Source organism: Eubalaena glacialis, chromosome 13 (assembly GCF_028564815.1).
Source record: "Eubalaena glacialis isolate mEubGla1 chromosome 13, mEubGla1.1.hap2.+ XY, whole genome shotgun sequence".
Classification (NCBI taxonomy): Eukaryota; Metazoa; Chordata; class Mammalia; order Artiodactyla; family Balaenidae; genus Eubalaena; species Eubalaena glacialis.
Genome location: NC_083728.1, coordinates 53,226,779 through 53,249,843, shown reverse-complemented (window position 1 = coordinate 53,249,843; position 23,065 = coordinate 53,226,779). Strand labels below are relative to the sequence as shown.

At 46.2% G+C, this 23,065-nt stretch overlaps 1 protein-coding gene and 1 pseudogene across 6 annotated transcripts in view; both read left to right on the top strand.

The window, feature by feature from the left end:
- RIN2 (Ras and Rab interactor 2) overlaps positions 1-23,065 on the top strand; it is a 226,994-nt gene that overhangs the window by 125,524 nt on the left and 78,405 nt on the right. The gene's annotated exons all lie outside the window — the stretch shown is intronic.
- On the top strand, positions 18,068-18,313 carry LOC133103912 (short coiled-coil protein B-like; annotated as a pseudogene).

Sequence of the window (23,065 nt, the reverse complement as noted above, 5' to 3'; positions counted from 1 at the left end):
AAAGTGAACTGCAGATGTCATTTTAAATGTTCTAGTAGCCACATTTAAGAAAACAAATGAGTGAAATTGATTTTTAATAATATATTTTATTTAACTTAGTATATCTAAAATATTGTCAGGTCAACATGTAATCAATATAAAAATATTAATTGGATATTTTACATTTTTTTTTTTTTTTTAGTACCACGCCTTTGAAATCCAGTGTGTATTTTACACCGAGTGCATCTTGATTCAGGCTAGCGGCATTTCAAAGGTTCCACAGCCACATGTGGCAGGTGGCTCCTGTATTGGAGAGTGAAGGCTTATGTTTTGTCTAGTCTATACCTCCTCCTTTCACAGATGGTGAAACTGAGGCCCAGGGAGGTTGAAGTGCCAGGGGCTGGTTATTAGTCCCCGGCAGGGGTGGGAATTGCACCTGGCCTGACTTTCTCATATGGCGCCCCACCCCCATCCCATGTAGCCTTCCTGAGGGTTCCACTCTGATCGCTTCACCCTTCTCCAGAGAGATCCCCCAGGAAACTGCATCTGAAGAGGTCGTGGGGACAGTGGCCTCTTTCTGGAGCATTGGTTGGCTTTTTTTGGATACACATGCGTATCTTTCACCATCTGCTCCAGATGCTTCCAGGACACAGATCGCACACCCTGCACCCCTACCCCTGCCCCGGGCCTGACTTTCTAGGAATGCCCTGAACGTTTTGGACAGCAATTCCCATTCATGTTTCCAAAAAGCAATGGATTTCATGGTTTTATAAGGTAGTTTCCCAGCACATTTGGGCCATCCATTTCTGATATTAAATGTTGCGTGTTAGGCCACAACACAGTCTCACTTGCTTCAAGGAACTTTGCCTTTTAAACATCAGGAGTGAAATAGATTCCCCCAGGTCCCCTCAACCACGTTATTTCTACAGGCTTACTTGTAACTCTGAGTTTTTATAATTAGGAGGATACCAAGGGGGAAGATGTAGGTTTGAAGGACTCTTGTTTCAATGTATGATTTTCAAAAAATTAAATCATGCAATATAAAATGAACATCTCATACAATATAAAAGGAACATCTGTCAAAGCTTTATTCAAACCATGCATGAATCCAGGAGGCCAGTGTAAAGCTGGTTCAAAGAACACTTGGACAGATGATGTGTTTGTAGTTGACTTAAAAAGTCATTCTGTAATAAGTTTGCTAAGTTCAAGTCAAAACTGGTGGTAGTACTACAGGGCAATAAAACTGTGTCCTTTGGGGTTATCTTTTTTTTTTCTGAACAGAAATCTCCAGGCTGACTTGTAACTTCAGAGTGCCTGAGTCCTTCATTAACAGCACAGAGCAAAGTCAAACACAGGTGCACCCCTTAGATAATTAAATAATCTTTAGGTGACCTAGTTAAACAGTGCCAGAGCATGACAATGAAAGGATGCACTCACAGCAAAAGAGTCTTCCACCTGGAAATTTCAACACTTTCTAATAAACAACCCTTGGGTGAAAGGGGAAATACATACTAGAATTATAGAATTTCTATTAAAAAAAAAGAGATAATCAAAACACTACCTGTCATAATCAATGGCATAGATTTAAGACAGCAATCAGAGGAAAATTCATAGCACTAAACACTTTATCAGAAAAGACATGCCCCACCCAACTGTTTGCCTTATCTCTAAATTTTAAACAGCACTGTTAACAATTAACACTGAAATGACTTATTCCCTACTGCTCCTACAACCCTCTCCTTCCCTTGTCCCCAGATTTCTCCAACCAGGGATTGTGTCTTAAAAGAGTGAATTTTATCAATGAGGTTGTAGAACTGAGGGATAGCTTGTTCTAAGTTGATTGATTTAAATACCATCAGAAGGCAAACTTCCTGTTCACAACGAATCATGGATGTATTAATAACGTTGACTTCTGGCCTCTGTTCAATAATGTGGAGTCCTCATGTTGCTGTTTTGGCTATTGGTCTGATACCTAAAGTCAGCAGACGGAAACCTTTTATGTGTGGCTGTCACCATCAGGATCGCCAGACTAAGGTGAAAGGATGGAGGCCCATTTCCCAGGATAATAGTCTTTCAAATGTCTGTAGGTGGTAAACAGAAAACCACCTTCACAGCAAAATCTAAAGCTATATTATCTATTGCTGTGTAACTCATTGCCCCAAACCTTAGTGACTTAAAGCAACAAGCATTTGTAAGAGTCTCTGCAGGTCAGAATCTGGGTGTAGTTTAACTGAGTGCCTCCAACTCAGGGTCCCTGCGAGATTGCAGTCAAGTTGGGGGCCAGGCTGCAGTCTCATCAGAAGGCTTTATTGGTGGGGAACCTACTTCAAAAGTCACTCGGTGGGTCTCAGTCCCTCGCCACATGGGCCTGTCCATAGGGCTGGCCTCAGGAAGTGGTGGCTGGCTTCCTCCAGGGTGAGTGATCCAGGAGAGACCAAGAGAGATGAAAGCCACAGTCTGTTAAGAACCTAATCTTGAAGGTGATACCCCATCACTTCTGCCACATTCCGTTCACTAGAAGCCAGTCAAGTCATCCAGCCCTCACTTAAGGGGATGTCATTCGAGCGTGTGAATGACCAGGACTTGGGGCACCGGGGGCCTTCATAGTGACCAAAACATAGGAAAACAATCTAGTCACAAATTCAGAAACCTACAGGGCCAGACAGAATGATGGGCAGTGCGTGAGTGGGCCTGGAGTTGGCAGGTACTTTGGGTGGGTTCCCCTCCAAGAGGGGGAGGCTACTAACGCAGTCCCAAGCAGATGCCATCACAAAAGAATGAATGTGGATCCTCTGATTCCTCTGATATTCCAAGAGAGGCCAGAAATCCAGATTTTTATGTAAGAGGATCCCAACTTTAAAAGTACTGGAGGATGGGACTTCCCTGGGGGTCCAGTGGTTAAGACTCCGAGCTTCCACTGCAGGGGGCATGGGTTCGATCCCTGGTTGGGGAACTAAGATCCCGCATGCCACGATGTGGCAAAAAAAAGAGAAATTAAATTAGAAAGTATTAAAATAATAATAATAAAAGTACTGGAGGATGAAAGAAAGTGCATCAGAGGGCTGGCTCTGGCCTCTGGGCTCAGTGTGAATTCTTAATTAGTTCTCTTAATTACCTGTGTTAGTAGGCGGGGAGATGGGGCCATCGGTGTGGAAAGCTCAGCCTCCTAACACCACCGGCCCCCCAGGAGCTCCGGGGCTGTGCAAGGGAGCCAGACGCCCAGCTTCTGTTTCTCGTGGGGGTCTCGTGCTCGGCAGTGACGGAGCCTGTGAGTGCCAGCCGAGCCCTGGGAGGCAGGCTCATCCACGGATGTGCTGAGGGAAAACAAGGAAACGGGCAGCAAGTTCCTTCAGGGCTTAAGACGGTGCCTGGGGTTGGCCCACGGTCGCCACAGTGCGCAGGGACCTTAAGTTGTAGAGATTCCTCCTCCCACTTTTAGGAACAGCTTTGGCTAATGGGGTACTGAGAGCCCACTGTCCCAGGTAGAAAGGTGTCAAGGGAGGAACTAATGTGGGATAGCATCTTCTCTCTCCTTTGCCTTACCTTCTAAAAAGTAGAATGGCCTGTCCAAAAATACCTCTCCCACCTTCCTGTAACGCCAACTGGAGATTCCTTTGAGTCAGCATGTCCTGGCAGAGTGTCAAATGATGTCATCAGTCATTCACAACTTAGTATAAACTAGGGCTTTCTGAACCACTAGCTGAGATCAGCCCAGAGACGAAATTTGAATTCATGTGCATTGAGGAGGAGGGGATGGAAAAAGGTAAACTGGGATCTCTGAGGGAAGGACAGGACTCAGGGACCCACTGTAGGTGGGCCGAGCAGGACAGGCACCAGTCACCCAGAGTGGGGAGGGTGTCAGGAAGTAGTCAGTGAAGATACAGACAAGCACGCCTCCTGGATGGTCTCCAAACACCATTGCCCTGAACCTGGAGGCCGGGTGGTTCCAAGGGGCCCTTTATTAGGACACATCTCCCTTCACCACTCAAAGAAAACTGGTTCTCTCCTCACAACACTTCTCACACCTAAGGTGTGGGCTTTGTCCACACCAACCACTTCTCCAACTCTCTGTGGACACCAGTGGGATGTCCTACAGTTTAATTCCATTCTAACTCTACCTGGAGTCAGCACAGACCCCCAGGTTAAGGGCTCAGTCCCTCAGGACTGCCCCCCACTTCAGGTGCCAATCGCTAATAGTGGGTTCCCAGGTCACCCACACTTCTGTCTGGCTTGTCCTTAAGTTCAGTACAGGCAGACCACGGAGATATTGCGGGTTTGGTTCCAGACGACTGCAATAAAGCAAGTATCACAGTAAAGCGAGTCACACCAATTTTTTGGTTTCCCAGTGTATATAAAAGTTATGTTTACGCTATCCCATAGTCTGTTAAGTATGCAATAGCATTATGACTAAGAAAAAAACAATGTACACGCCTTAATTTAAAAATATTGCTAAATTTTGCTAACCATCATCTGAGCCTTCAGCGAGCTGTAATCCTTTTGCAATAGTAACATCAAAGATTGATCATAGATCACTGTAACCAATATAACAATGACGAAAAGGTTTGAAGTCTTGCGAGAATTACCGAAATGTGACACAGAGACACGAAGTGAGCAAATGCTGTTAGAAAAATGGCGCCCATAGCCTCGCTTGATGCAGGGTTGCCACAACCTTTCAATTTGTAAAAAAAATGCAATATCTGGGAAGCACAATGAAGCAAAGTGCAATAAAACGAGGATAATTGCTACAGTGGCCACAGAACTCAGGGAAACACTTTATTTACTGTTACCAGTGTATCATAGAGGACATTATAAGGGATACAGATGAACAGGTAGGGCAAGATCTAGAAGGGTCCCGAGCAAAGGAGCGTCTCTCCCTGTGGAGTTTGAGTGTGTTACCCTCTCAGCTTCACCAACCGGAAGCTCTCCAAACCCCTCCATTTAGAGTTGTTATGGAGGTCGTTGTGTTGGCATGTTGAGTAAATCATTGGCCATTGGTGACTAGGTCAATCCCCAGCCCCTCTCCCTTCCTGGTGGCGGGGTAGGGGTGGGGCTGAAAGTGCCAACCCACTAATCACGTGGTTGGCTCCCCTGGCAACCAGCCCACATCCTGAAGCCTTCTAGGGGCTTCCAGCCACCAGTTCACTGACTTAAACTCAGGCATTATGGAAACTGGTTTGCAATGAATAACGAAAGGTGCTCCCATCACTTCTACCACTCAGGAGATTCTGAGAGTTTTAGGATCCCGGACAAAGACCAAAAATATATATATTCCTTATGATGTCATAACAGCACAGGTAGGACAGACAGGTGTGGTCGAGAGTCTGTCTCTGCAGGGAGACAAAGCTGGTCTCATCTCAGTTCCAGTACCTACTTCCCATGTGACTTTGAGCGACTTAACTCTCTGGGCCTATTTCCTCATCTGGAAATTGAGGATAAAGCCACCTGCCTCCCTCATAAGGCTGCTGTTACACGAATTCAATGATATCACCCCTAAGCGCCTGGTACACATTAGAGGTTCAGAGGTCGCAGGGCCCCTGAGCGCCAGGCTCTACACTTGGCCGGGCTGCGTCCCACTGTGAACTTGCACTGGTTCGTTTGGGGTGTGGGTTTCTTTGCAGGGACTGGACTCTCCTTCAGACAGGTGAAGTCGAGCGGGTCTGGGGAAGGCGTTGCCCTCACGTTTCCGTTTGCTCAGCTGTTAAGTAAGGGTCTTCCACGGGAAGGACTTCCTTCCCCGAAATTTCATGGATAAGAATCCCTGTGGGTTCTTGTTAACATAGAAATTCCCAGGCCCGTCTCATATCCATAAATCAGAACCTCCAAGGGAGGGAACAGAAACCTCTGGCATTAACAAGGGCCCTGGTGATTCCTGTTTTTGGAGCCGCCAGAAGACACCGATTTACCAGGTAAACCTGTCAAGGTGAGGTGCCCGAGTCTGTGTCTCTGCATTTGCCTGCATTTTAGGAAGTAATTGACACGTGAAATGTGGTCCCCAAACAGACGGGCAGTGTCGGTATCGCCCGGAGTTTGTTACCGAGGCAGCCTCGACTAGTGGTTCTCAAAGTGTGGTGCCAGCTCCCAGCGTCAGCTTACCTGGAGACGTCTTAGAAATGCAGGTTCTTGGATTGTGGAATGTGGGAATCAGATGATGGGGTTGGGGCCCGTGGTCTGTGTTTTAACAGGCTTGCCAGGGGGAGTCAGGTTGGAGAATCACCGCTCTAGGTCTTAGATTTGAATGACTGAACAGACTGATACAAAAAAACATAGAAATGGCTGAATTCTGGGCTTTTCTCCATGTCCCCGTCTGGAAAATGCAGTGACATCACCTTCCCAGTGGAGTTGTGAGTTCAGACATGGTACTTTGATGATTGTGCTCACTCACTCTCTGCAAGCCTTGGAATAACTGCCACCGTCTGATAAGATGTTCTGGATTTTTCTGTCTGTGCCCTCACCCCACACCCACGTTTCATTCGCTCTCTCAAGAGCGGCTGCACACAGACACTGAGGCACCTGCCCCAGCCCCTGTAAACCAGAAGCCAAATCGCCCACCAAGCCTCCGACACCTGCCCACCGGTGCTCAGATATTCTCTGAGCTGAGGTTCAGAGATGTGGGCTCCTCCCCTCTCCCGGGAAGGCTTGGGGGAGGTGAATTTTTTAACTCTGTTGTTGGTCTACACGGCCGTTTGCCAAAGGAACTGAAGAACAAACAGAAGCAGCATGTCCTTTGCTGAATGCCTGGCATTTTGGCAAAAACTACCATCTTGGTGCCACTTCACATGCACAGCCCGCCTTCCTCCTTATTCAACTACTTTTAAAAATTTATGTTTAGTTTCACAAACACTCTTCCAGGCCTGTTCCAAGCACTTTCAACCCATTGAGTTATTTAATCCTCACACTATCGTTATGCCCATTTCACAGGTGGGGAAACTGAGACCGGGAGAGGTTACAAAACTTGCCCAGGGTCACACCACTTGTCAGTTCTGTGGTGGTTCCCTGGTGACTGTACTTCAACTTGGAAGGAATTTTGTAGAGATGGGACCTAGCACCCTCGGGGCCTTAAATTGTCGACCTTGTGCCTCGTCCAGTGCTGAAATGAGATACTCCCCCCACACCTCTATCCAGGTTGCAGTCCCTGTATTGGACGCTGGTTAACTAAGATGTGAGCCTGACTCCACTTTCCCTGCTTGTCACCCCCAGCCTGTCCTCCACTGGCCACTCAACAGATATCCCTTTCGGACGACCGCCTCTCAGAGTTTCCTGCCTCAAAAAGTGGGGATTGTTCTTTCTAAAGACCCCCAGGAACACAACCTGCATCAGAGTCAGGGTTTACTAGCCTCTGCAGCTGCTGAGAACATACTAGAAGAACCCTTAGGCAGAGGACTCTCAGCAAGAGGGCATCCGGAGGCGCGTAGTATAGGATTTGGGCTAATTCTAAGGAATTAGATTGCAGATTGGCCAATAAAAATACCGGACACCAGCTGGATTTGAATTTCAGATATAGCATAAGTACATCCTATGCAATATTGGGGACATACTTATATTAAAAAAATTATTCATTGTTTATCTAAAATTCAGATTTACCTGGGCACCCTGTCTTTTATCTGGCAACCCGGAAGGAGGATTGCAGTGTCATCAGGAAGTGAGGGCAATCCCGTAATTGGGCAGCGCAGTGAGTTTTATCCAGAAGGCAGGAGGGATGGAGGGAGTCAAGGCGCCAATGCTACAGAAGCAGCCGACGCGGTGTGTCAGAAGAGGGGGCCGTTTAGTCATATTTGTCGTCTGAGTGTCTGTGCTCTGTCTTGTTTCAGACCTGGCCCCTGGCAGCCTTGTCGAATTGGTGTGTTGACATTCTGTGTATGTTACTTAAGTTCGGGTAGAAACATGCCACTTCTCGTTGAACTTCCCAGTTCGGGGCTTGTTTCAGTCTCCCGAGAAGCTGATGGCTGAAGATGCAGATCTTCCGGGTTCTGGTCCGGGACAGCCAGTCCATTCTGGGCCGCTGGTTCTCTGGACATACTTTTGGTTGTTACACCTTGGGTGGAGGTGCAACTGGCGGGCTTCCTATCACACACAGGCAGCCCCCAGAACAAAGGATGGTCTGACCCTAAATTTCCATTGTGCTGAAGTTGAAGACTCCTGGTCTGCAATGTCAATTAAGAAATAACCCATTCCTGGGGTTTCTCTGTCTCTGGGGCAGGTCTTCCAGAAGTAAAGAAAGCAAGAAAAGTGTGAGTGTAGTTAGCACCCACTGTCCTGAAGTAGTACCATCTGGGTCTAGGTCAGCACCTGGCCATTAATAGTAGGTGTTCAATAAATATGCTGAATGAATGAAAAAGCGTGTAATGCATGTATGTGTGTATTACCCATATATCGTTCATTTCTTCAACCTGTATTGATTCAGCATCTATGGTGGCAGGGCCAGTCATGGGCACTGAGTGTGCGGTGATGGGGAAGCAGATAACGATCAGAGAAACTTGAGCTTGAAGGACAGACAGGTAGGAAGGGCTGAGGGGGGAGGGCTTCTTGAAGAGGTGGTGTTTAAGCTGAACCCTGCAGGAGAGAAAGAGGCAGGGAGAAAATTATTCCCAGACAAGGGGGAAGCACACAAGCCTGGGAGCAGGGCCTGAGCCTCTGAAAGAAGAACAGGGTGGCCAGTGTCTGAGCGGTGGGAGACGGGGATGGGCATGAGGTAAGGGCCCGGGGGCGGGGTGGGTGAGTAGCCAGGGCCATCGTGCTGACTGGGTGAGGACCTGGGAATCATTCTTAGTGCAGTGAAGCCATGAGCATTTGGGGGAGAGGGAGTGACATCATCTAACACGTGTGCAGCCCTCGGAAAGCTTGGCGACAGCACCCTGTCTTTAATCCACCAACCAAGAAAACCAGAGTGCAATTCACATCTTCCCTGGCGCCCGCCCCTCATAGGGTGCAGAGCTGGCTTCCCACCCAGCACAGCTCAGCTTGCTGGTCAACCCACCCATGTCCCCGTGCCCGGCTGCTCCCTCCAGAAACATCCCTTCTCCCCTCTCCCAAAACGCCTCCCGAGTCTCCCCATCACCTCCGGTTCACTCTGCCTCACCCTCCACCTTCTCATCTTTATTGTGCACGTCATCTTGGCCCGTCTGGAGCCGTGGACTTTGTGTTTTCCTTCCCTGAACCTTCTCAGAATCGGCCCTGCAAATGCTGGACCAGAGCCAGCTGCCACTTGAAGGCAAGGCGTTTAGGAATGTTGTGAGTTCTCGGTGTGTATTTGTTGCTCAGGCCCACCCCAGAGTTTTTGAAATAACTCCTCTACCTGAAATATGCGGAGTAGACTAGAGGGCGGACACCCAGGCAACCGGATAGTCACTTAGGGCAGAGTCAGCCAACTGCCACCCTCAGGCCAGACCCAGCCAGCACCTGTCTTCATGGTGGGGACACAGACACACCTGGTCATTGAGGTACTGTGCACGGCTGCTTCCATCCCACGGTGGTGGAGCCCAGTTGCTCCAGAGACCGTACGGCCTGTGGAGCCTAATATATTGACCCTCTGGCCCTCTGTAGGAAGAGTTTGCTGAGCCCTGACTTGGGAGATAATTGCATTTTGCAACTGAATTCTCAAAGGCAATCTTGAGTGTGGGTAGCAGCATCTCCAGTTTACAGGTGAACACATGGCAGGGCCACTAAGAGCCTGGTCTCCAAGGGCGTGGCCCATGCGCTTTCCCGAACCACATTCCCTGCCTCCTATAGGTCATCAGAAGTAGCCAGAGTGAATATACCAGAGCTCTCGACCTCTGGTGCCTGCAGGGGCCAGGTGCATAACCTAACCCAGTCGAGCCCTCCCAGGTGCAAGTTGGTAATTGAGCACTGACCTTTGGCCTCAGTATTGGCGAACAGTAGAGATTGGTGGGGACTGAGGCAAATCGGAAGCAGATATCCCATACAAAGAGGTCAAGCATCACCACGGCCCAGAGTTTTTCAGTTTCAAGAAGCTAGAAACCTAGATTTTTATGGAAACCTCCTGATTTTTTTGTATGAAACATCATTATGTTTAAATGCTGAAACCATTTTAGTTATAAAAGACAGGACAAGCCCACGTGAGGCGAGTCAGACAAAACATAGCCGACTGTGTCCACAGGACTCCAAGGACCTCTGATATATGACATCCACGTTGGAGGGACTGTCAAAGCCGTCCTCGGGAAGGGCGGGTCCCTAACGAGATGCCGGGCAGCTGGGAGTTGCCCTGCGCTCTAACCAGGGGAGCCTCCGTACCAGCCTTTAGCCCTGGCTTCTGGGCAAGCCTTCAGCTGGGCGTGAGAGCAGCTTCAGACTCCACTTATCCGCAGAGGGAAGGAAATGCCCAGGAGCCAAAAGGAGACAAACGCAGGAAGGCTGAGCTCGGAATGTCCTGGGGAGCCCCAGGGTCTGAGATGAAGCTGGCAAGTTCATCCTGGGGACAGCCAACAGGAGCTTCCCAGGGGTGCACACGTCAGCCTTCTCACATGTAGCAAAGCCCAGTATTACCTCCAGTGCCTCAAAGATGTGCCCCCTTACCTGGGAAAAGACTCACGGGAAGGTCATGGCTCTGCAGGTCTAAGAACCCTGTCTGCCAAGCCCTGTTGCTCCGTTACCACCTGCTTGATGTGGGACAAACTCTCCAAACCTCAGTTTCCTCATCTGTGAAATAGGGTTACGAAAAGCCCCAGACCTATCACACCGGGATGATGTGAGGATTAAATAAATGACATGATGGGTGGTACCCATTAAGTGGTAGCTGCCGTTGGCTGAAGCTGGCTGACAAAGCATATTTCTTTACTTGTCCTGTGACGTGACGTGGATGTCCTGAGACTTCCCCAGTTAGGACAGCTTCTGTCTGTCCTTCACCCGTCACATCCATAGAGCTACCGCCTCAAGGCCCGACAAGACTCATCTAAGAAGCATCACGCTATGTTCTGTACATAAGAACTTCAGAAGGACTTTGGACATCAGAGAGAGGAGGAGACTAACCCACTGGTAACTAGAATCATAGTGCGGAAGGAATCGCTCATTGCGGGGCATGCAAGTGAATGAGAGTTGGGGATAATTCAAGGAGCCCAAAGACGTCATCATTTATAACTAAGGCTTCAAGTTCAAAAGTTCAGAGTTTTTCAGAATCAAACTGGAGAGAGAGAAATGACTGCCAGGCCGAAGAAGGTAATGCTTCCTTTCCATTCGGAGAGATTCGTGGTCATTTGATGAGCATCTCCTATTTGAAGGAGCTGGATTTCGGGCTTGAGTGGCGGAAAAAAATCCCCACAGGGAACACTATGCCTGCTCTCAAGTTTTTGCTAGTAATCTACTAAAGGACATAAAACACCTGTCCCTAGTGCGGCCCATTTCAGAATCTCCTGCCTGAGCCCCCCTCCCTGTCTCCTTCACCCCTGCCACTCACCCTATGGTGCTTTCCTGCCCTACCCCAGGGCCACACTAAATGCCTTTAGAGTTTCCCAAAGCCTGAAAAATTCTGACCCACCACCACCATTTGTATATAATTTAAAATATTTTTTTTATTTTTCCCACATGACACGCAAGTTAACTATATGATGAAATTAAAATGCTTCCTTCCTGGAAACCTTTGACAGCCGAGTGCTGGGCTCAGCAGCCTCTACCGGCTGGGGCTCTTATGGCCACGGATGTGCGGGCACCTTCCCTATGCTGGTTCCCATTCATTCCCCCACCAAGTGATCATTGCCCCTTTTACAGATGAGAAGACTGAGGCTCAGGGAGGTTACGGTCTCCCCCACGGGTCCCCCAGGTGGCAGGAGCCCAAGCTGGCCTTCCAACCAGGGCTGTGTGGTTCTGGGGCTCATCAGGAAGCTCGGCAGGTCTGCCTGGGGACCCCTGAACCTTGGCTCGCCAGGGGGCTAAGCAGGAGCCCCAGTGAAGGGGCTCAGCTCGGTGTGGTCAGGGTGCCCGGGGGCCGTGGCACAACCAGGCCTTGGAGCCCAGTGGCCTGTGCAGGAAGAGGTGTGTCGGCCACACTTCCTCTGACTAGGGGTCCAAGCGTACTTAGACGCAGATTTTGAGGATGAGGAACAGAGCTGCTTGAACTTTCCAAAGCAGAGATTTCCCAGCAAGGAGAGTGTGCAAAGTGAGCTTTGGAGATGAGCTGGGAAAAATTAGGGAAGTGATTCCTGGCAACCTGCTTTGTTTTTTGGGTTTTTTTCCGTCTTTATTGGCGTATGACTGCTTTACAATGTTGTGTTAGTTTCTGCTTCATAACAAAGTGAATCAGCTATAAGTATACATATATCCCCATATCCCCTCCCTCTTGAGCCTCCTTCCCATCCTCCCTATTCCACCCCTCTAGGTCGTCACAAAGCATCGAGCTGACCTCCCTGTTCTATGCAGCAGCTTCCCACTAGCCATCCATCTTACATTTGGTAGTGTATGTATGTCAATGCTACTTTCTCACTTTGTCCCAGCTTCCCCTTACCCCCTGTGTCCTCAAGTCCGTTCTCTACGTCTGGCAGCCTGGTTTTCATTCTTAAGTACGTTGTTTTAACAACAACAGGGGTGAGGGTTTTGAGTGATATCATTTCAAATTTACAGCAGACTTGTGACAATGGCACAAAGGATTCTTTGTATTATATACTATTATGTATGTTATATAGTATCACATATACATGCTATACAATTTCAAATTTCCATAAAAAGTTGCAAGAAGAGTTCAAGGGCCTTCTATATGCTCACAGAAGTCATCTAGCCATAGACAAGTTTCTTGTCTGAACCAAAATGCTCAGATCCAAAACCAGGCGAGAGCTTTCGGGCATTGCTTGTAGGCACCAAAGGAAGGCATGTGGGCTTGGACCCAGCTCTCTAGCTCCGGCCCCGACCTCAGGCCTGCAGGTCTATGCTCCTGTTGTAAGGCCAGCTCTTTCCTCCTGGAGGGTCTCAGCCCAGCCGCCTGGTTCCAGGAGGCTTGTCCAGCATTGGGAAGATTCCCAGTATCCTGGGCTGGAATGGTCACTCCTAACCATCCTGGTGTGTGAACATCAGGCTGTTCTCCATCTTGAGTGTTTGGTGTCATCAGGAGACAGAAGACGCCGAGGTGTAGGGACACATGACTGCGGGGGCTGCATTTTATCCCGGCATCAAGAGGCCCTGGGTCCGTAGGTGTGGAATCGGTGGACATGCTCTCCAGAGGTCACACCTCTTCACATCTCGGACCCTCTGGGGCTTCGCTTCAGACGACCGTTACCTTCTTAGGGGACCCCAGGGTTTAGAAGCTGGAGCTGGGCTATTGTAGCTTATTTCCTCCAAAGACGGTCCCTGTAGCATAGATCTGTAAAAAAGACAAAACAAAAAACTCTGAAACCCTGTTTTCTGACTTTTATGGATTCTGGTTTTTAACTGTGGTAAAACATACATAAAATTTACCATTTTAACCATATTTAAGTGTGCATTTCTGTTGCATTAAGTATATTCACATTATTGTGCCACCATCCCAACCATCCATCTTCAGAACCTTTACATCTTCCCAAACTGAAACTCCGTACCCATTAAACACTCACTTCCCCTTCCTTCCTCCCCCTCCCCAGCCCCTGGCAACCACCATTCTACTGTCTGTCTCTATGAACTTGATTATACTCTAGGAACCTCATATCCGTGGAATCGTACAATGTTTGTCCTTTTGTGACTGGCTTATTTCACTCAGCATAATGTCCTCCAGGTTCACCCATGATGGAGCATGTATCAGAATTTCCTTCCTTTTTAAGGCAGAACAGTATTTGATTATGTGTATAAACCGCATCTTGTTTATCCATTCATCCGTTGATGACCATGCGGGCTGCTTCCCCCTTTCACCTATTGTGAGTAATGCCGCTAGGAACGTGGGATGGATTCTGCTTCTAAAAGTCTTTAGTTCTCTTGCCCTGAGAACGAACATTAAAACGTCTCTGATAGAGGAACGTCACCCACAAGGTACATGAGCACGTGTGTTGTGGGGAGCGTGTGCTGGGACTGAAGTTAAGCCTGAGTCTCTTGCAAAATGCAGCTCCTGGTGTCTGCCAGCTGGGGCGGGGGCCGTGCTCGGTGAGTAGAGGGGCAGCACTGTGGCTTAGGGCCAGTTAAAGTTGTCCAAGTCACTCCCGGCTGTGGCCACTCACCAGGCATGTGTTTCCTGTTACTTTTCTCTGTCTTACCTTCCCGGTCACATTGTAAGCCTTTTTAGGGACAGGGACAATGTCTTACACGTCTTTCAGGGTCCGTTTAGCCCGGTTCCCCAAAGGTGGCCGATCTTCAATAAATGTGTGTTGACAGTGGCTCTCATTCCAAATCTGCTATCTACCCGCGCTGTGCGTGGACATCTTTGGTGTCCAGATATGCCAAATGTGTACTTTCCCACTATCAGAAGGACTTTTCAACAGCTGTTCTCTTGTTTGCAGCTGAGCAGCTGAATTAAGTTAGTGAATGGAAGTCTTAAAACAATTCGAGTTGATTAACCTATACATATACATATATATTGGTTTTGTCCTCAGGGCTCTTGGACCCCTAGAACCTTGCTCCGCGTCAGCCGAGGAGTTTGTTGAAATGCAGAATCTCAGGCCCTACCCCAAACCCAGGAAACCAAGAACCTGCGTTTTTGACAGGATCCCCAAGTGATGCACATGTGCATCCCAGTTTGGGAAATACTAGTCTGGGGAATATTATTCTGCTAGTTTCATTCTGAATGATAAAGAGGGTTGCAAACCTCTTTATCAAACTTGTCCTGTTGTGTAGAGGAGAGACAAGGCCAAGCTAGCGCTGGAACGCTGTGCCCCATTCTGGTCACTTAACCTAAGCAGAGTTGCAAGAATAGCGTATACCTGTTACCTGGGAACATTAGGGAGGGACCAAGGCACCCAGCTGCCTCAGATGGAGGAGGTAACCTGAGAGGCCTTGCTCTGAATTTAGAGCGAAAAGAACCACCCTGGTTGGGGTCCCCAGAGGCAGGTTCAGAGACAGGTTATGAACGCCAGCGGTCTGTTTGGGAGGTGATCACCAGAAGCTCAGGTCGGGGCGTAGGGAGGTGAGACAGAGACGGGAGGACAGCCACTAGAGCTCAGTCCCGCTGGGGGCCTTGGGGAGACTGTATAGTGAGCATCAGAGCTGTCCCTCCTGGGTGAGGGGAAGCTGGGGTATCTGTGCATGGAGCCCCTCCTGCTCTGACCTCATCCGCCCACAGAGCATCCGCAGCCTTGGGCAGAGGCGTCCACGTGCTTGCAGTGGAGCCTGAGGGAGCAGCGACCCCGGGAGGTACGGGAGGGGCGCTACCTCTACCTGCTGCCTGTATCCCATCTGAAGTTCTGGGGTGCCTCGGCCGACATCTACATCAGAGCTCCAGGTCCCGATGAGGAACAAAGCCTTTGCATTTTAGTAAGTTTCAAAGCCTCAATGATTCATCGCCTCCGAGTTACTAATCATCTTCACAAGACTGAAAATGACCAGACTTTACATTGTCTTACAATCCTTTTCATAATCCCTCTGCCTTCTTCCTTCCCTAAATTAAATATATGTGCTCAGAGGATGTTGTCATACTCAATTTACAGTAAAAACATTTTTAATGATCGATTTCAAATTTTTCATCTTCGTGTCACAAGTTGGAGATTCATGTCTCCTCTCCTGTTACTTTCCCTTTGAATCCTTACTCCATTTCTCTTTTTTAAAAAAAATTAAAATTGAAATTCCAAATATGGCAGTTACTATTCCTAGGGGCCATGTCAGCATCTCCTGAAGTCAGCATTTCCTTAAGAGTTTCTGTAGAACACGGCTTCTCAGAAAGTGTCCTCAACAGAGTCTTAAAGATCAGAAGGGCTTATAAGCGGAATCTAAAAAACTAATAAGACACATGAACTTATTTATGAAACAGAAACAGACTCACAGACTTAGAGAATGAACTTATGGTTACCAGTGGGGGAAGAGTGGGGGGGAGGGATAGATTGGGAGTTTGAGATTGACATATACACACCACTATATATATAATAGATAACTAATAAGGACCTACTGTATAGCACAGGGAACTCTACTCAATACTCTGTAATGGCCTATATGGGAAAAATATCTAAAAAAAAGAGGGGATGTATGTATATGTATAACTGACTCACTTTGCTGTACACCTGAAACTAACAAAACATTGTTAATCAACTCTACTCCAATATAAAATAAAAATTAAAAACAAAAAAGATCAAGAGGGCTGTGGAATCCTACACACTCTGTTCTCTTCCTGGAGACCCTCACTTACACCGGCTTCTTAAAAGGTTCTGAGGAGTCCACGTGAACTTGTTTAATCGAATGTTTAACCCAGTTTCATTGGCTATTTCCAATGTTACTGGAGCAGTAACTCTTTTTTTGAAATCATGCCTGTTCACATCCCACACTGCTAGTGTTGGGTGAAAACCATTTGAAGAAATGCCACTTGAAACACTCTCAGCGCATTTGAAATTAGTAGCGCTGGGGTGGGCTGAGCAGAGGCAGTGGGCACAGGAAAATTGCAGCTCAGAGTTTGCACTGGTTTTTGTAGCTGGGAAAAAAAAAAGAGAGAGAAAACTTCCTTACGTGTAACTGATGTTTTGGAATGAGGAGTGACTCTGATTCCATACTGAAGTTAACCCCTGGCCTGTAATTGAGTAGACTTGTCAAAAAAAAGGTGGGCTGTGTGGGTGAGGTACAGCTCTGAGTGTCAACCTGGCCTCGAGGGGAGAGGAACATAATGCATTAGCTCAGGCCATGACAACTGGCAGAGCATCCCATTTCCTTAGTTTTATCAAGGCCTGCACCAACCAAGTGGTATATTGCTGGCACTTCCATTTGGCAACTTTTAGCACCTACTGGCAGACTATCATATTGCCAAACCCAGGAGCTCTGAAGACTTGTCTAACTGCTAGGCTGTTAACTCCAGGCTCTGTATGAATTCCACCCATCGAACTATTCTTTTACTTCTGTTTTTCCCAAAGAAGATAGTTATTTTTCCTATGGAAAAAAAAAAAAAAAAGCTATTGCAGAAAAAATTCTTAATGTAAAGAAGAACGAGAATATCACCTATATTGTACCCTCTTTAATTGCTCCACGTGGAAATGAGCTGTGTGAGAATCTTGATGCTGATGAGTCCAGAATTTTGCTTTCTCTGTTTGTAATTCTATTGTATTACATTAATCCATAGATAAATATATTACATAAATGGGCTCAGAGAATACATACAACTTTTCTTCCCACTGAATAACAGGTCTCTGTACTCATATACTGACATATCAATAAACATATATATGTGTGTGTATATATATGACAGAATCACCATTTTAAGGGCTGTGTAATATTCCAGTATCTTGCTGTACCACACTTTTAAGGAGGCCACTGTTATTAGACACTTAGTCCTTTTTCCATTGTTCATGATTATAAATGATGCTCCCAAGAACCTTCTTTAACATATACCTGATTGCTTCTTTGGATCAATTCCTAGAATTGGAAATGCTGAATTCGATAGTTTGCATACTGAGTTGCAGATATATACATTCAGATTGACTTCCAGAAAGGGTGAGTCATTATTTCTCCTCCAGGGCTTATAGAAAGCCCTGCGCAGGCAGCTGCTCGGTAGGAAGCTGGAGATGGTAAAAGGGAAGTGAATGTGACTTAGATATTTATGCCACCGCATTCCGGAAAGGCTAAGGGGGGCAGCTGGCCGTCACCAGGAGTTTGAGCCAGAAGAGGCGTTAGAAATCCATTGATGTACTGAATGCTTGAGGAAACTGAAGTCCAGAGAGGTTAAGCGACCTACACCCCTCACCCTATACACACACAGGGCCAAGGACCCACAGTCGTCAAGTCTCTTAGAATGGATAGACGTGAAAAACATAATTCTCATACAAATACGTAGTGAGCGTGTGTCAGAGATTGATTTAACTCATTAAGGAGAAAATCAACAAGTTATTAAAGCCAATCACAGATGGCAGAGACTAGTAAATAAAGAGTGGGCCAGTTGGTCCAAGTGTCCAGACCTGAGGTATCCTCCGGATCCCTCCCCCTGCCGGTGCCTCAAACGGCAGACCATTCACCAAGAATTTTGTATCCAAGGCCCAAAAGTTTGTTACTGAAGGTGATGAATGCTGACATGGATGTATTTGGTGCTGAAAATCAGGTGGAACTGGAGGAAAAAACATGACTTATTAATCAAGTGTTGGAACTCCAACACATTCTTAAAGATCTCTCTGCAAGAGTAGATGCAGTTAAGGAAGAAAATCTGAAGATAAAATCAGAAAACCAAGTTCTTGGACAATAGATAGAAAACCTCATGTCAGCTTCTAGTGTTTTTCAAACAACTAACACAAAAAGCAAAAGAAAATAAGGGATTGATATCCCTTATGTCTTATGGAATTGCTGCTGATCTTTTTTTCTTTAAAACTTGGATAGATTCCAAGAGTTATAGTACTTTTGTTTGTGGCTCCACTGAGTATTTACGAAGATAATGTCGGATCTAAGCAAAATTAAGAGCATAACAGAAGACTTCCATGAGTTTGTGTATTATGTTAGTCTACGAAAATGTGCATACGTATTATAGAGACTTTATAATTAGAAATGCATATATTTATGAAACTTGAAAATGAATGTTATATCAAATTTGCTTTGATTTATAGGTTTAGCATTGTATTTTATTATAGGCATAGTTAGAGATACAAGAAAATAACCACCGTGTTGTGAAAAAGTGACCAAAATCATGTACTGAATGCACAGCTTTATATACCCTGTCCACCATCGTGTGCCTCTTCTCCATTTGCTTTCTTCCCATTTTCCTTCCCCTAAGGAAAAAATTGGTTTCACATTTGTAAAAAGTAATTTTAGTTAATCATCTAAGAGAGTAGCCCGAACTCTGTTGAAACTTAACCAAAATAAGATACTTTCTCAGTTTAGGGCTTATTTGTTATATTTAGTAATAAGATAGGATAGTTGGTTTCTGTTTAATCAATTGAAAACGGGGGCTATAAAGATGAAGATTTTTCTTTGAAACTGAATTATCGTATTGGGAAGATTTGTCGTTAAAAACTTCCTTTGCACAAAATAATCCACTTGATATCTGAAAAGATGAGCTCTGGTTGTGTGTGTGTTTGAAATAGAAAATTTTGAGGAAAAATAGAAATAGGGTAGGAAAAGTATTCAATACTTGGTAAGTACTTGTAACCATCTCCAAATGTTTTTAGTCCAGATTTGTGTTATCTCTGGCACAGATTAGATTTGGGGGGGGAATATATAAGAAAATGGATTAAGTTTGGCTAACCTTATGTAAACCACACCTAGAAGGGAATAAAGTTTGGTCTCAGGTTTATTTGCAGTGCCCAGATGATCAACTTTGCAAAGTCCCTTAAAAGTGTATTAGTATCAGAATCATGAATAAAATGGGAGAGTTTTACATGTATACTAATTGATGCTTTCTCTGTATTTTATCTACTTCTCCCAGAATTTTCTGTAAACCCAACTACTGGTTTGCAGAGTTTTAGTCATTTAACAGTTTTTTAAAATTTAGTTTGTAGATTCCACTTGGTAAAGAAATCAGGATCAGAAGTAATGTTAAAATATTAAATAGGAAGAGAGATCCACTAATATAGTTTATGATTATTAAATTTAGGCTAATCATGGAATAATCTTAATGGTTGTATTGGTGTAAGATTTGATGACTTTAGCTGTATGAATATATAATAGTCATACTGCAAACATTTTGCATCCCTTTGTGACCTAATTTTCAAACATTTAAAGTTGTGTTGCCATTATGCTTTGCTGTTTAATAAAAAGCTGTTTCAAAAAAAGAAAGAAAGAACGAAAGAGTGGACAAAAGTATTTTATCTTGAACCAGCTTTAACATCTACCACTAGCCAGCTTTGTGTATCTAACTTTGCAAGGTTAGATATGGGCTTGATATTGGCGATATGCAACCATTTTTTGACCTTCCAACACTGCAATTTTATATAATTCAGCCTAACACAAAACTGGCTCAACGTGGACAGGGCAATAAAACCAAAACCTTTGGGGTTATCTTTTCTGCCAAACAAATATCATTTGCACCGTATCAATCTTCCACAAGTTCTGCATCTGACTTTACAGAGTCTGAGCCTTCATCAAAAGAAAAGAGTTGAGGGAATTCCCTGGCTCTTCAGTGGTTAGGACTCGGCGCTTTCACTGCCGGGGTCCCGGGTTCAATCCCTGGTTGGGGAACTAAGATCCCACAAGCCGTGCGATTCAGACAAAAAAATAAAAAAAAGAAGAGTTGAACAAAATGAGATCCCAGGCGACCCTTAGGCAGGCTTGTTAGATGGTGCCCAACTAGGACTTTGAAGGGAACTTATTTTGCTTCAAGTTTTGCATAGTTTTCTTAACTGTAGGAACAACTTTTGTGGCTGAACCGATGCGTGGGTGGGCAAGGCAAGTTGTAGTGGTGAACCTACCCACACTGGGATTCCTCTGAACGCTCGAAGGCGGAAAGGGCAGCATATTCGGGCTTTAGCTCTAGTTTCCCATGCGATCGGCCTCCCAGTTTCCTTTTTCCCAGGACCTGAGCAGATGCCTGCTCGCTGTGTGGGAATCTGCTCTGGCCAGTCTTCCAGCCTCTGACTTTGTGGAACACCTCTTGGGAGACTGTCACACCTGGAGGGGGTGCCAGGTGGAGCCCAGGAAGCTGGAAGGCTGGCTGGTCATCTGACCGCACCTGTTTTGTAAGTTCCAGGATGTTAGTCCCATGCAGCATGTTTGTTACTAAGAAGACAGCAAAACAAGGCACTAACAATCGACCAGCACAACTTCAGGCCCTTCAGCTTGAGCTCCATGAAGACAGTTGACAGCGCATTTCGATTCTAAGATGTACTGATTTTCAAAATTTACCATCTCTGAAGTTATTTGTATCCTATAGTCAAGGGTGTGTTATAATTGGCGGATCTTTTTTTTTTCTTGATGGTGTCTTATAATGATACTATCTTAAATTTGATGAAGCACATTGTATGTCTTTCTTCTCTGTTGTTGACCTAGAGTTGACCTCTATATATGTTTCTTTTTTTCCTTATTTTCCCCCAGCTTTATTGAGATATAATTGACATCCAGCACTGTTCAGCATAATGATCTGACTTACATACATCATGAAATGATGACCACACTAAGTTTAATGAATAGCCATCATCTCATATAGGTACAAAACAAAAGAAAAAGAAAAAAGATTTTTCTTCCTTGTAATGAGAACTCTTCGGATTTACTCTCTTACATTACATCCCAGTGCTTATTTATCTTATAACTGGAAGTTTGTAGCTTTTGACCACCTTCATCCAACTTCCCCTCCCCCACCCTCAACTCCCACCTCTGGTAACCACAAATCTGATCTCTGTTTCTATCCGTTTGTTTGTTTTTGAAGTATAATTGAGCTACAAGACTTAAGTTAATTTCTGGTGCACAACATAGTGATTCAGTATTTCTGCACATTACAAAATGATCACCACTGTAAATATTTCTTTAAAATCTTTTTAAAATATGCAAAATCAAGACTTCAGACACAAATGCTGAAGCCAGGGCTGTAGAAACATTAGTGCCAACTCTTAGAAAGAGCTTTGTGCTTCTTTCGGTTAGCTTGTTATTTCACCTTAAAACACAAAGCCACGGGCAGTGATATGGTGATATCTGCGGCATCTGAGGTCCTTGAAGAATCTAACGCAACACTGGCCTCGGACAACTGACAAAGTAAATCAGGACCTCAGCCGAATGACTGTTTCAAGGTACACCACACTGGCTGCTTCCGTGTTTCATATGTGGACCTACAGACACTCTGTGTATCTTTATTTTTTAATAAATTTATTTATTTTATTTATTTATTTTTGGCTGCGTTGGGTCTTCGTTGCTGCGCGCAGGCTTTCTCTAGTTGCGGCGAGCGGGGGCTACTCTTCGTTGCGGCGCGCGGGCTTCTCATTGCGGTGGCTTCTCTTGTTTCAGGGCACGGGTCTAGGTGCGCGGGCTTCAGTAGCTGTGGCACGCTGGCTTAGTTGCTCCGTGGCATGTGGGATCTTCCCGGACCAGGGCTCGAACCCGTGTCCCCTGCATTGGCAGGCATATTCTTAACCACTTTGCCACCAGGGAAGGCCCACTCCGTGTATCTTAAAAAAAATGTTTTTTTCCAATGTAACTAAATTTAAAGTTATATCAGTGTTTGCTGTGGAGGATCATTTCAAATATAGTTAAACTAATAGACAGCTCTGGGCTGGGCCTCTAGAAGTGGCACCGATTTACTCCCCATATTTGGGCCTCCCCATGTTTGGTGGCAAGTGTCTGGCAGGGTAGAGCCAGTGTGGGTCTCTCTTACGAGTCGACAGGAGCAGTTTACAGTTGAGTCATTAGGCCATGTTTTAAAGCCAACGGCTTCCGCCCGGTGAGAACTTAATCACGGCTCAGAAGAGAGCTCTGCGCTCTGCATGTGGAACCACGTTGGTGTGTTTGCTGGTGAATAATTGAAAACTCTTAGGCGGCACCTTTGCAGTGGCTGCCACAGTGTCAGCTACTTCCCCATGGTGTCCAGCTGAGGCTCTAATGGTCGGGCTGGAGCCCCACCCACTCTGTGTCCTGATTTACCCCTGGTCTAGAAGGAAATGAACAGGGAAGTTACCGAGAGGAAGGCGGAAGAGGGAAGAGCACCCATTCATCCAACAAGTCCTGGGCCCCGGACTGTCCTGAGTTCGGAGGTCTCCACAGAGCAGGAGGACACCGTGCCTGCTCTGCAGAACTTACATCCAGGTGGGGGCCACTCGAGAGCGCCTCTGGCTCCCTGAGGGTCCCAGATGCAGGGCCGTCAACCTCAAGTGGGGAAAGAGGGCGGCCAAGTGGGAAGGTTGGGGGCATCTTGGGTCAGTGTCTCCAGGAACAAACCCAGAGCTAAAGATTTTCGTGAAAGTGGCTTATCAAGAAGTCCTCCCAAGAGAGACTCATAGCGGAGTCGGACAGAGAAGGTCAGCAAGGGTCCAAGTTCAAGCACAGTCCCCTGAGGGTAACTTTGGCTCCATCTTAAGGGAATAGAGGTGAGGGATCTGGAGTATTTACACCCCAGCGCCCATCAGTCAGTGGTCCAGAACTGACTCTG